We start from the raw sequence: 10,010 nt of genomic DNA on the forward strand, positions 1-10,010 counted from the left end.
CTGCACCCTTCTGTTTCAAATGTCAAAGTTTGTTTATAAAACGTATAAATTGAACTAATAATAATTAAAAAACAATAAAGACAATTATAAAGAACTACAGTAAGCACAATAAAGGAAATAGAATAGAAATATATATATGACAAAAAAAAAGTTTACAGAGACTGAGACCTCTGATGTGCCTGGAATCTGCTGGAGCCAACTCTCCAGTTTCAGGGTTACAGCTCCTAATGCTCCTGTTACCACTGGGAGCTCTCTTTGCAACCATTTGGCCACACTCATCCAGACCGAATGACATCCTGATGTCCTCGCTGTATATCCTGGTGAGGTGGATCAGTGACTTGATGTCTCGCTCAATCCTGGCATACAGCTTGATATCATCCATTTACAGGAGGTGGCTGATGGCCGCTCGATTCCTGAATCTATGCCTGTATCCGCTCTTAGCGATGAGCTGGCTGCAGCGGTTTCACTTTAACTTGCCATTTTTGACCTCCATCATCCTGAATCACTAGAATGATATAGAGAAACAAACAATAAATCCAGATGTTTGGCTCAAAAGGTAGTTTGAACAGGTCATTGTGTCAATAGTCATAATTTACGCCAGCAGTTATGCATTATTTTCTGATATTCTAGTCTTTGGGCTTCAATAAGATGATTGTGGAGAAACAGCTATTTGGATTCCAACTATTGTTGCTACCACAGTTATTATCAGAATGTTCAGCCTCCAGTGAAATGTATGCTTTCAGAGAAAGTACAGTGAAAGCACTTCACATATCTGCAATAACGAGGACCTTTTAAGTTCAGACAAAATGTAAATATTCACCTTTTCCACAACCTTCTGTCTGTCCTTTGCTTTTTTCTTGCACACTGTTTCCTATCTGTCATGGTGCAGGGTTTGGGTCATGGGAGTTGGGGTTTAAAGATTCTTCATCTCTGTTAATGTGTTCTGTGTGGCCTCACTTCTGTTCTTGTTAGCTTGGGTTTCTCTTTCATTTCTGTTTGATCTCTAACATTTTGTGCTTTTATAGTTCTGGTGAGTGTGATTATTTACCCGTTTAGCGGCCTTTCGTTTTGTGATATCTCTGAGTCTCTTTTTAGTTTTTTTTTTTACTAGTGATGAGTTCAGTTTTTGTGATATCTTGTACTCTGGTTCACATCTCGTTTATTAGTGTTATTATTTGTAGCAGTCTCCCCATTGTTTCTATTTGTGCCTCCCTCTGTCTCCTCTTGCGCTTATGCATTGATCCCTTTGTACCATATTCTTGTTAGTGTTAGTATTCAGGTTGTTATGTCCTGATTTTCTTTTCTGTCCTGAACAGTGGCGTCGTTAGGCCTATTTTAGGGGTGCTGAAGCCTCCCTAAAATATTCTTAAGCCCCCCTAAATAATTTGGTGGGGTTTTTTTTTGGGTTTTGTTTTTTTTTAACTTATTCGATTTTTTTTTTTACAGAACTTGCAGACAAATTCAATATAAAGATGCAGGAATATGAGTTTAAAGAAATAATAATATAAACCTGTCGCTATTCACACAAATATGATCATAACTCGGTTGGTCTCTTTCGCTTTACATTGTTAAGGTAGCGTCAGTGCTTCGTTATCCAATCCGTTCCAGTTGTTCACAGGGGACATCCACATGACTGAAAATCCAGTCCTCGTTTTCACTGCTACTTTACACTCCGCTCGTATACACCTGCAGAAACACTAGCGTGCATGTGGCAAACGGCAAGAAATCATGGATATACTCAAGTTTTTCAAGAAAGTAAGTCTTCATCACTGGCTGGTAGTAACAATTAGTTAGCTCCAGCTAACAGCAGAGAGTCCCATGTAAATAATGAACCAGGTGTTCCCCATTTTGTAAATAAAAACCTGGCTAGCGCACTAAGTTAAATTGTTAGCATAATTTTAATTTCTGTCACTCGTTTTAGCTCTGAAAAATCCAGCTGAGCTCATTCAGGTATGGTTATCATCAGTGGAAATAATAATAATCACTCCATCCCCATTAACCTGTAGGAGTCAGGGCAGAGGAGCACAGAGAGGCAGAGGGGAGAGACGTCTGCTGGAGAGGTGAGTCAAAGGATGGAGTCATTTGTGATGCAGACAGTCTGATTAGAATTTTATGGGACTCAATATGGATATGAAATATGAAACATTTCAGTCACGGTACAACATATAAGACCTGTTTAACTTGAGCTTTTATTTAGGAGAGTCAAGGTTAGAAAGTGGAGAGAGCAAAGAGAGAGAGATATATATAAGTCAAATTAGCCTGACTCACATATTTTTGAGGGTTCTATTTTAATATTACTTCAATTCAAGTAATTTAGTAATATTTTTCAGGGCTTTAAATTGCAACCATTTTAGTCACATGCGTGCTCAAAATATAATGTTTGTAACTTCAAAATATTTGGGAGCAACAAATTACTGTGGAGCGGGAGCAGAAGTCATGATATTAGCAATTTACATTACAATTCAGTATGTTTTAATGTATCTTGAAGGGTGAGGCAGAAGGAGTGGCTGAGGGAGAAAAAGGTCAACAGGCAAGTTCAAGTCAGAGAGAGCAAGGAGAGACAGAGGAGCTGCAGCAAATGGATCGAGAGGCAGAGGAAGATCAAGTTATTACAGAGAGAGGAGAGCAAACAGGCCAAGAGAGGGAAAATGATGAAGCAGCTGCAGCAACTCATTCTACTACAGGGTTTGATTTAGGTGACAAAGACACAGGGCCCAGACAGGTGAAGCTGAAGAGCTATCCACATGATACGTTTGGTACACAGAAGCGAGCATTTAACCACAGCTGGTTTGAAAAGCACAACTGGTTAGAATATTCAGTCAACCAGAGTGCAGCTTTCTGCTTCCCATGTAGAGTGTTTGGCAAAAACATCAAACATGATAGTTTGGTCAGTAACGGTTGCAAGAACTGGAAGAAAGCTTTAGTCATCTTTGGCAAGCATGAGATGGCACAAACACATAAGGACAGTGTTGTTACATGGAAAAGCTACCAGGGAACTAGCAAACAGGGAAACGTTGCACAGATGATAGCAACTGCAAATGTGAGTGAGATAGTCGAAAGAAGAGAGTATCTCAGACGAATTGTTGCAGTCACCTCTATGTTAGGGAGACAGGGACTCCCTTTTCGTGGCCATGATGAAGGTGAAGACAGCCCAAACAGAGGGAATTTTCTTGCGTGCATGGAGCTTTTGAAGGAGTTTGATCCTTTTCTTCAAAAACATAATCCCCCATCAAATGCACAGTATATCTCACCAACATCCCAGAATGACATGATTGACTGTTGTGCCCAGGAAGTTACTAGTGTCATTGTATCTGAAATGACAAAGTCTAAAGTCTATTCCATCATGGTGGATGAGGCAAGGGATAAAAAGGCAGAGCAGTTAGCTGTTTGTGTCAGGTACGTGTCAGAGGGGGCAGTGAAGGAGCGTTTCCTTGCACTTGCAGAGATAAAATCATTTGATGCCCAGTCCATTGCAAATGAGATTCAGCAGCAGATCCAAAACTATGGTCTTGCAGAGCTTAAGTGTGTAGCACAAACATATGATGGTGCAGCCGTTATGAGTGGCTCCACTGGAGGTGTACAAGCACATTTTAGAAGGCTCCATCCTGAGGCTATCTATGTGCATTGTTATGCTCATCAACTCAACCTGGTTTTGTGCAATACTTGCAAGGCTGTCCCAGAGGCTGTGGAGCTTTTCAGCTTGTTGGAGTGTGTGTATTCTTTCTTCAGCACCTCCCTAGTCAATCATCATAAGTTCATGGAGACTCAGGCAAAGCTTGGATTGACAAAAACTGAGCTTGTGCAACTTTCAAACACTCGCTGGGCATGTCAGTTGCGATCAATCAGTGCAGTTCTTGAGACATTGCCTGCCATTTTGGAGTGCCTATCTGCAATTGGATCCCCCATAGCTGTTGGTCTCAGAGCAAAGCTCTACAAGTTCTCAGCAGTCTATGCACTACTGATGTTTCAGTCGATTCTGTCTGTAACCGAAGGACTCCACAAATTCCTGCAGAAAGAGACTTTAGACCTGGCAGAAGCTTTTATCTGCAAACAAGCTGTGTGTGACACACTTAAGGGCAAACACTCAGATGCATTTGCTACAGAGCTGTATGAGAAAACCAAGGCCCTGTGTAACACCCACAGTATCCCTGAACCAGGTGCCAAGACAAGGCACAAACAGAGGAAAATGGAGGATTTTGTCCTGGAGGCAACTGTGGGTTCACGCACTGAATTGAACAACTCAGACACATTGAAAAGAGAGTTACTTTTCCCTTGTGTGGATCGGATGGTTGGCGAGCTTGATCAAAGATTTTGCAGTGTAGATGCAGGGCTGCTAAAAGGCGTCCAGGCATGCAGTCCTAAATCTGAGAACTTCTTGAGTGAACCACACTTGAATGAACTTGCAAAGCACTACAGACTTGACCTGAAAAAAGAGGAGGTTCTGGTGGCCAGAAACTTTCTTACCCGGAAAACAGAGGCTGGATGTCCACCCAAAAATATGTTGTCTGTGTACAACCTCCTTGATTCAGACATGTTTCCCTCTCTGAAGGCAACCATCCAAGTTGCCCTAACAGTGCCTGTCAGCAGCTGCTCGTGCGAACGGTCCTTTAGTGCACTGCGTCGGCTGCACTCCTGGCTGCGTCAAACAATGGGTCAGAAAAGACTTCACAGTCTTGCAGTCATGTCTATTGAAAAAGACACGCTTCAGCATCTGAGTCACAACAGAGTGATTGACCGATTTGCCACTCTTAAAAACAGACGTCATTCTTTGATGCTTCCACCCACCAAGTAACTGGTGATTGCAGCCAGAAAAATGTACTTTTTTATTTTCAGTTTTTTTCTTGTTATTGATGCGGCAAACACATTTCCTCTGTTTTTTTGTTGTACTGTATTATAAAGCAGACTGAAATAAAACAATAGATCTATTGGTGGCCTAGGATGTTTAATCTGTCCAAAAAAGTAGGAAAACAATTTCTCAGTCTTTGTTTTCTGTTTGTGAAATTTTGTGCTCATTCACTACGTTCGTTCATGTCGTGTGCATCTCTTGGGGGCTAAGCCCCCCCTGTCCTTAAAACCTAGTGACGCCCCTGGTCCTGAATTAGTTTTACTTCCCCATCTGCCTTTTCCTGATTTACTGATTGCTCATACCCATGTCTCCTCACTCCCCCGTTTGTCATCCCCAATCAAATTACAATATTGTTACAGTCTTGCTTTTTTCATCACCTTTGTTAATTTTGTACCTTTTTGTATCAACCAATAGAGGCTCACTTTGTTTTCTCATGCCTCAGCCTCATGCTGAGTATGTAATATAAATAAATTAGATTTGATAGTTACATTTGATCTGATCAGCAACAAACGAATAAATAAAAAGAATACATTAATCCAGTCCAATAGCTAACTGACAAATTACATTATCACCCATTATGCATTTCATTAAAAACTTATAAAGTCTGTCAAATATGCATGATTGGTTGTTTTTCTCTGTAGGTTTGATTTGAAGTATCGTAAAAATAAAAATTTAAATCTGCACTCCCGCTCACACACCATTAGCTATGTCAGTATGATATTTTTGATCTCAGCTTGAACAGAGGGAAGCCAGATTTCTTTCTTCGGGAGGAAGGGAGATGATTGACATGCGTGTCGTGCTGATTAGGAAATGATCTTCTCTTTGTGTGAAATCATGAAGTAGAATGTAGCCACAAGCTAATTTTAACATTTTAAGCAGTTTAGGCTGCTGAGACACACTGAAAATGGAGACATTTAGATGTTGCGGAAGCGGCACTTACTCTTTAAAATGAACTGACTTTTACGTGTTTCTCACTTTGGCTGGGATCTGGGTCCACCGGCTCCTATTACTCTTGTTTTTAACATATCTGGGAGTAGAACAGCCTGTAGCTATGACACACTTGACCTATGTTGTTTGTTTACACATAGCATCACATTTACTATAATTTTCAGCTATTAGTTTTGCCAAACATGTATTTGCCACAAACTGTATCCTAATCAACACACACTTGTCTTCCTGTGCTTCTTTGAAGCCTTGGAGTAAAAAATAAAAACCCTGAGGGTTGATTGGCCCACCTCAACCTAATCTCTGTATTGACACTTCTGCAGCAGAATTATCACTGGAGCAATACAAAAGCATTACACTGTCTGTCTGATGTTATCTTCACTCATGCTGTGCATTTCTGCAGTGATTCCCAAAACACAATCGGTCTGTGCTTCTCCAAAATGATACTAATTGCTGAGAGATTGATCTCACCCTGCCAGCACTAGAGTCGCTTCACATAGCTGACTTAATTCAGGCCCATTCACGGCTATCACTGTAACAGCATGGGCCACACAATAGTTTACATCCTACTGGATGAGTGAGGGTGATCTTTTTTCCCCCCTTGCTGCATGTGGTTATATAATGATGAGTAAATCTTATAATGTGAATTATCAAGTTTTGCAGGTGCAATGTAAATTAGATAATGTGTCTATTTCTAATGTGTCAACTAAACGCTGCAGGAAGCCCCGTAAGGTATAACAATAAAATAGCGCAGGAGGTTTCAGTTCCACCTGCAGTACCTGTTAGGAGGAAATGTATCTGGCTGTGCGGAGTTTCTTTGTGAATTTGTTGATGATGAAACCGTCAGGATCTTGTCTTAACCTTGAAGGAACAAGTTGATCATGTTTATACGCTCTTACTGAGAGTCTGATGTGAAGATTGATGGCATAATTAGTTCCTGCCGGCAGCTCGTTGGCTTAGTTTAGCACAGACACTGGAAATATGTGGGTTTCGCTCCATCCAGAGGAAACAAAATCTTCCTACCTGTTCTTGTTAAAGTCTTGGCCAGAAAGCAAAAATGGCAAACTGTTCTTTTAATAAGGTGTGTCTCGGCCCAGTCCACCGAAAGGCTTACGCACCAAACCCTCCAAAGACTGCTATAAAATTTGTGTTTTTAGCAGCAGTGTTTAAGAATTTGGGTTTATACAGGTTCAAAATGGTGTGAATAGAAACGGGACAGTGCTTTGTGACGCTACCTTGACAGCATAAAAAAATGCGTCTAGCTGTCGTCAGTTCGGGACTATTTATTTTGCATTTTTTACTTTCTGCACAGCCAAAGGAACTTGAGGGACCGAGAGTCTGATCTTCTCCCATGCTCTTTCCTTTAAAGACAGGAAATTTTCTCAATTTTGTCAAAACATAGAAATGTAATAAAAAAGGATCATCAAAAAAACCCAAACTGCAGAGTAATAAAGCACACACTGCTTCACGTTGCTTGCTGCAAAATATACTTGAAGTAGCTAAAATTTATATGAAAGGGTTAAAATAAGCCCCTAATGGGCCATGTATGTATTTGACACACTTTGTGTGAGTTTTTGAGGCTTATATAATCAGAGTGTTTCCCTCCTGTAAAATCTAAATAAATTGCATTGCATTTTTAAGCAATAAATTGCCCAAAAAAGCGAGATAGCAAATATGATACAAATTAAACTCATATCTGCCAATTTATATTTCGGTGTCTTTTTGAAAAAAATGTCAGAAGATTCAATAAACATTCCATTTTCAAAAGATTTGAATTTTCTGGCAATTAATTCAGGGTTCAGGCTTTAAAGGGATAAAAGGGTCTGAGAGTCGTCGTTCACTTCATTTGTTGACAACGGGACAGCCTTAAGGTATGGAAAGTGCAGAAATAAACTAGAGGGGGTGATATGAGGAATTAAAAATTTTTTTTTTAACTATTGGGAGTGTTTGAGGAGAGCAGTACAGTGGTGTGGTGGTTAGTTCTGTTGCCTCACGGGAAGAAAGTCCTGGGTCTGAATCCACCATCAAACCGGAGCTTTTCTGTGTGGAGTTTCCATGTTCTTCCCACAGTCCAAAGACATGCAGTTAGTGTGGTTAGGTTCACTGGCCATTTTAAATTCTTTGTAGGCTTGAATGACTGTCTGTTTCTCTGTGTTAGCCCTGCAACAAAGCAACCTGTCCATGGTGTACCCTGCCTCTCGCCCAATGACAGCAGGGAACAAGAATTGGATAAGCAGAATGGATGATTGTTGGACACATAAGCTAAGAACCGCTGTCCAAGGAAATTAAAATGTGGACGCCTTAGTTTCCAAAACTTATTTTTTGACCACAGGGTAGTTGTAACACAGACACTGTCTCCCATTGAATTTGTTTGAACTTGTTAGCAAACAGCTTCCTACTCACACAACCAGAGGACAGAAAATTATTAGCACCATTACTTTCATGTTATTTGCCACCTGGTGTCCTGTTATTCCTGGGTTTAAGCTCCTCAAACTCCTGGGGGAAACATCTGTCTCTTTAGCTACTGAATGCTTCGCTATGTTCATATATCCACGTCTTTAATTCCGTGCTGCTGCTACTACTGCACACTTTTTAAAAACCTTTTCCTGTACCTGCTTATTTAGACAGCTAGCACATATCCAGCAAGCTTTTAGCATCAAGCGTATGTATGTATGTATGTATGTATGTATGTATGCATATTAAGTCAGTCACTCATTTTCTATTCAATAATGCTAGACCCATCCAATATAAATCAAATGAATGCCATTCTGCAACATTCTCCTTCTGACATTCCTGTTTTAGGTCTTCTTTCGAAATTGCTCTCAGTGCTATTGCAGGGCTGATCCTGGTGAACAACCTGGGGAGGGGGGATCAAAAGAACGTGATGTTCTGCATGTCTCGTCAGCTCCCAAGCATTCCCATTCAAAACTGTTTCAGACCGCAGCCCTTCAACATATACGGCACCTTGGACCTTCAATGCAGAACGTGCCAGAGAGTTGACAGAGCGTGGGACTCCTTTTCTATAATTCAAAGGAATGAATTTTGCCAGAAAATGAAAAATTCATTCCTTTGAGTTATAAAGCAGAGCACTAGCACTCACATTTTACAGTCACAAAAGTGTGAAAAGTGGAATGTATGCGCCTACAAGAAATGATAATATTCTCCTTTTACCTCAGCAGGGGCTCGTTTCCCAGTTAATGTGTTTGCAATTAGTACATTCTTCTGCCTGCAATAAAAAAACAGTTATTAAGACACAGCATATGCTGCAGCGAGGGAAAATGATGAAATTATTCTCCATTTTTCCTCTCTTTGAAATGATTTTCTGTTTTTGCTGCTGCTATTTATCAGGCAATTATCAACATGATGAAACCTAAATCACTTTTAAAATGCGCCTAACCTGTCAGACACTACATTCTCTCATATTTATTTGCCACCTTCCAGGAATCTGCCGACATTTGTGAGTCTTTATATTGATGCTTTGATTTTTACTGTTATACTGAGGCTATAATAGTTATTCTCTCATTGATAAATTCAGGAATTGCAGTGAAAAAGTAGTTAGACATGCACAGTAGGACGTCAACAATGCCAAACAGGCCAGTCATGTACTTGCAGACTGTGTCCCGACATGTAGTTTAGCACATATGAAAAACATGCAGGGGCCTTTTTAAAATTGATGCTAACTGGAAAGTTCTGAATACATCTACGCTCATTGTCTAAAGGTAATGTCTTAAAGTTATAGTGTGTAAAATCTCACCACCATATTTTAGTCAATTGTAGATTGCTGTCAACTGAGTTCTGTTGGCGGCCTCTGTAGGACAAACAATTCATCTGTAGTGAGTGTAGCTTCTCAATATGCTGGGTGTCCACATGTATTTACTCTGGAGGAAGCTGCAAAAATCTGGAAAAAAAAGTTTCAATATGAGTTGATGAGTCAATGAAACTGACCAATAACAACCACACTAAGGTGAGTTGAAGATATTCTGTGCTTTTCTGTTGGTAAACACTGTTGTTTATGCCGCTGTTAGCTGCTGTTAGTTGGCATCAGTAAAACATTGTAAAACACAGTAAAACACCAAACATTGTTGGACTTGGACACTTAGTGAATAAACTGTCATACAATGTAAGAATATAATTATACTGTTTATCAGATTCAAAGCGTGATTTTTAGGAACCTAACATTAGCTGGCATCATGTTAGCTTATAACCATTTGTTGTTGTT

Source organism: Rhamphochromis sp. 'chilingali' (genome assembly GCF_963969265.1).
Source record: "Rhamphochromis sp. 'chilingali' genome assembly, chromosome: 19".
NCBI classification, from domain to species: domain Eukaryota; kingdom Metazoa; phylum Chordata; class Actinopteri; order Cichliformes; family Cichlidae; genus Rhamphochromis; species Rhamphochromis sp. 'chilingali'.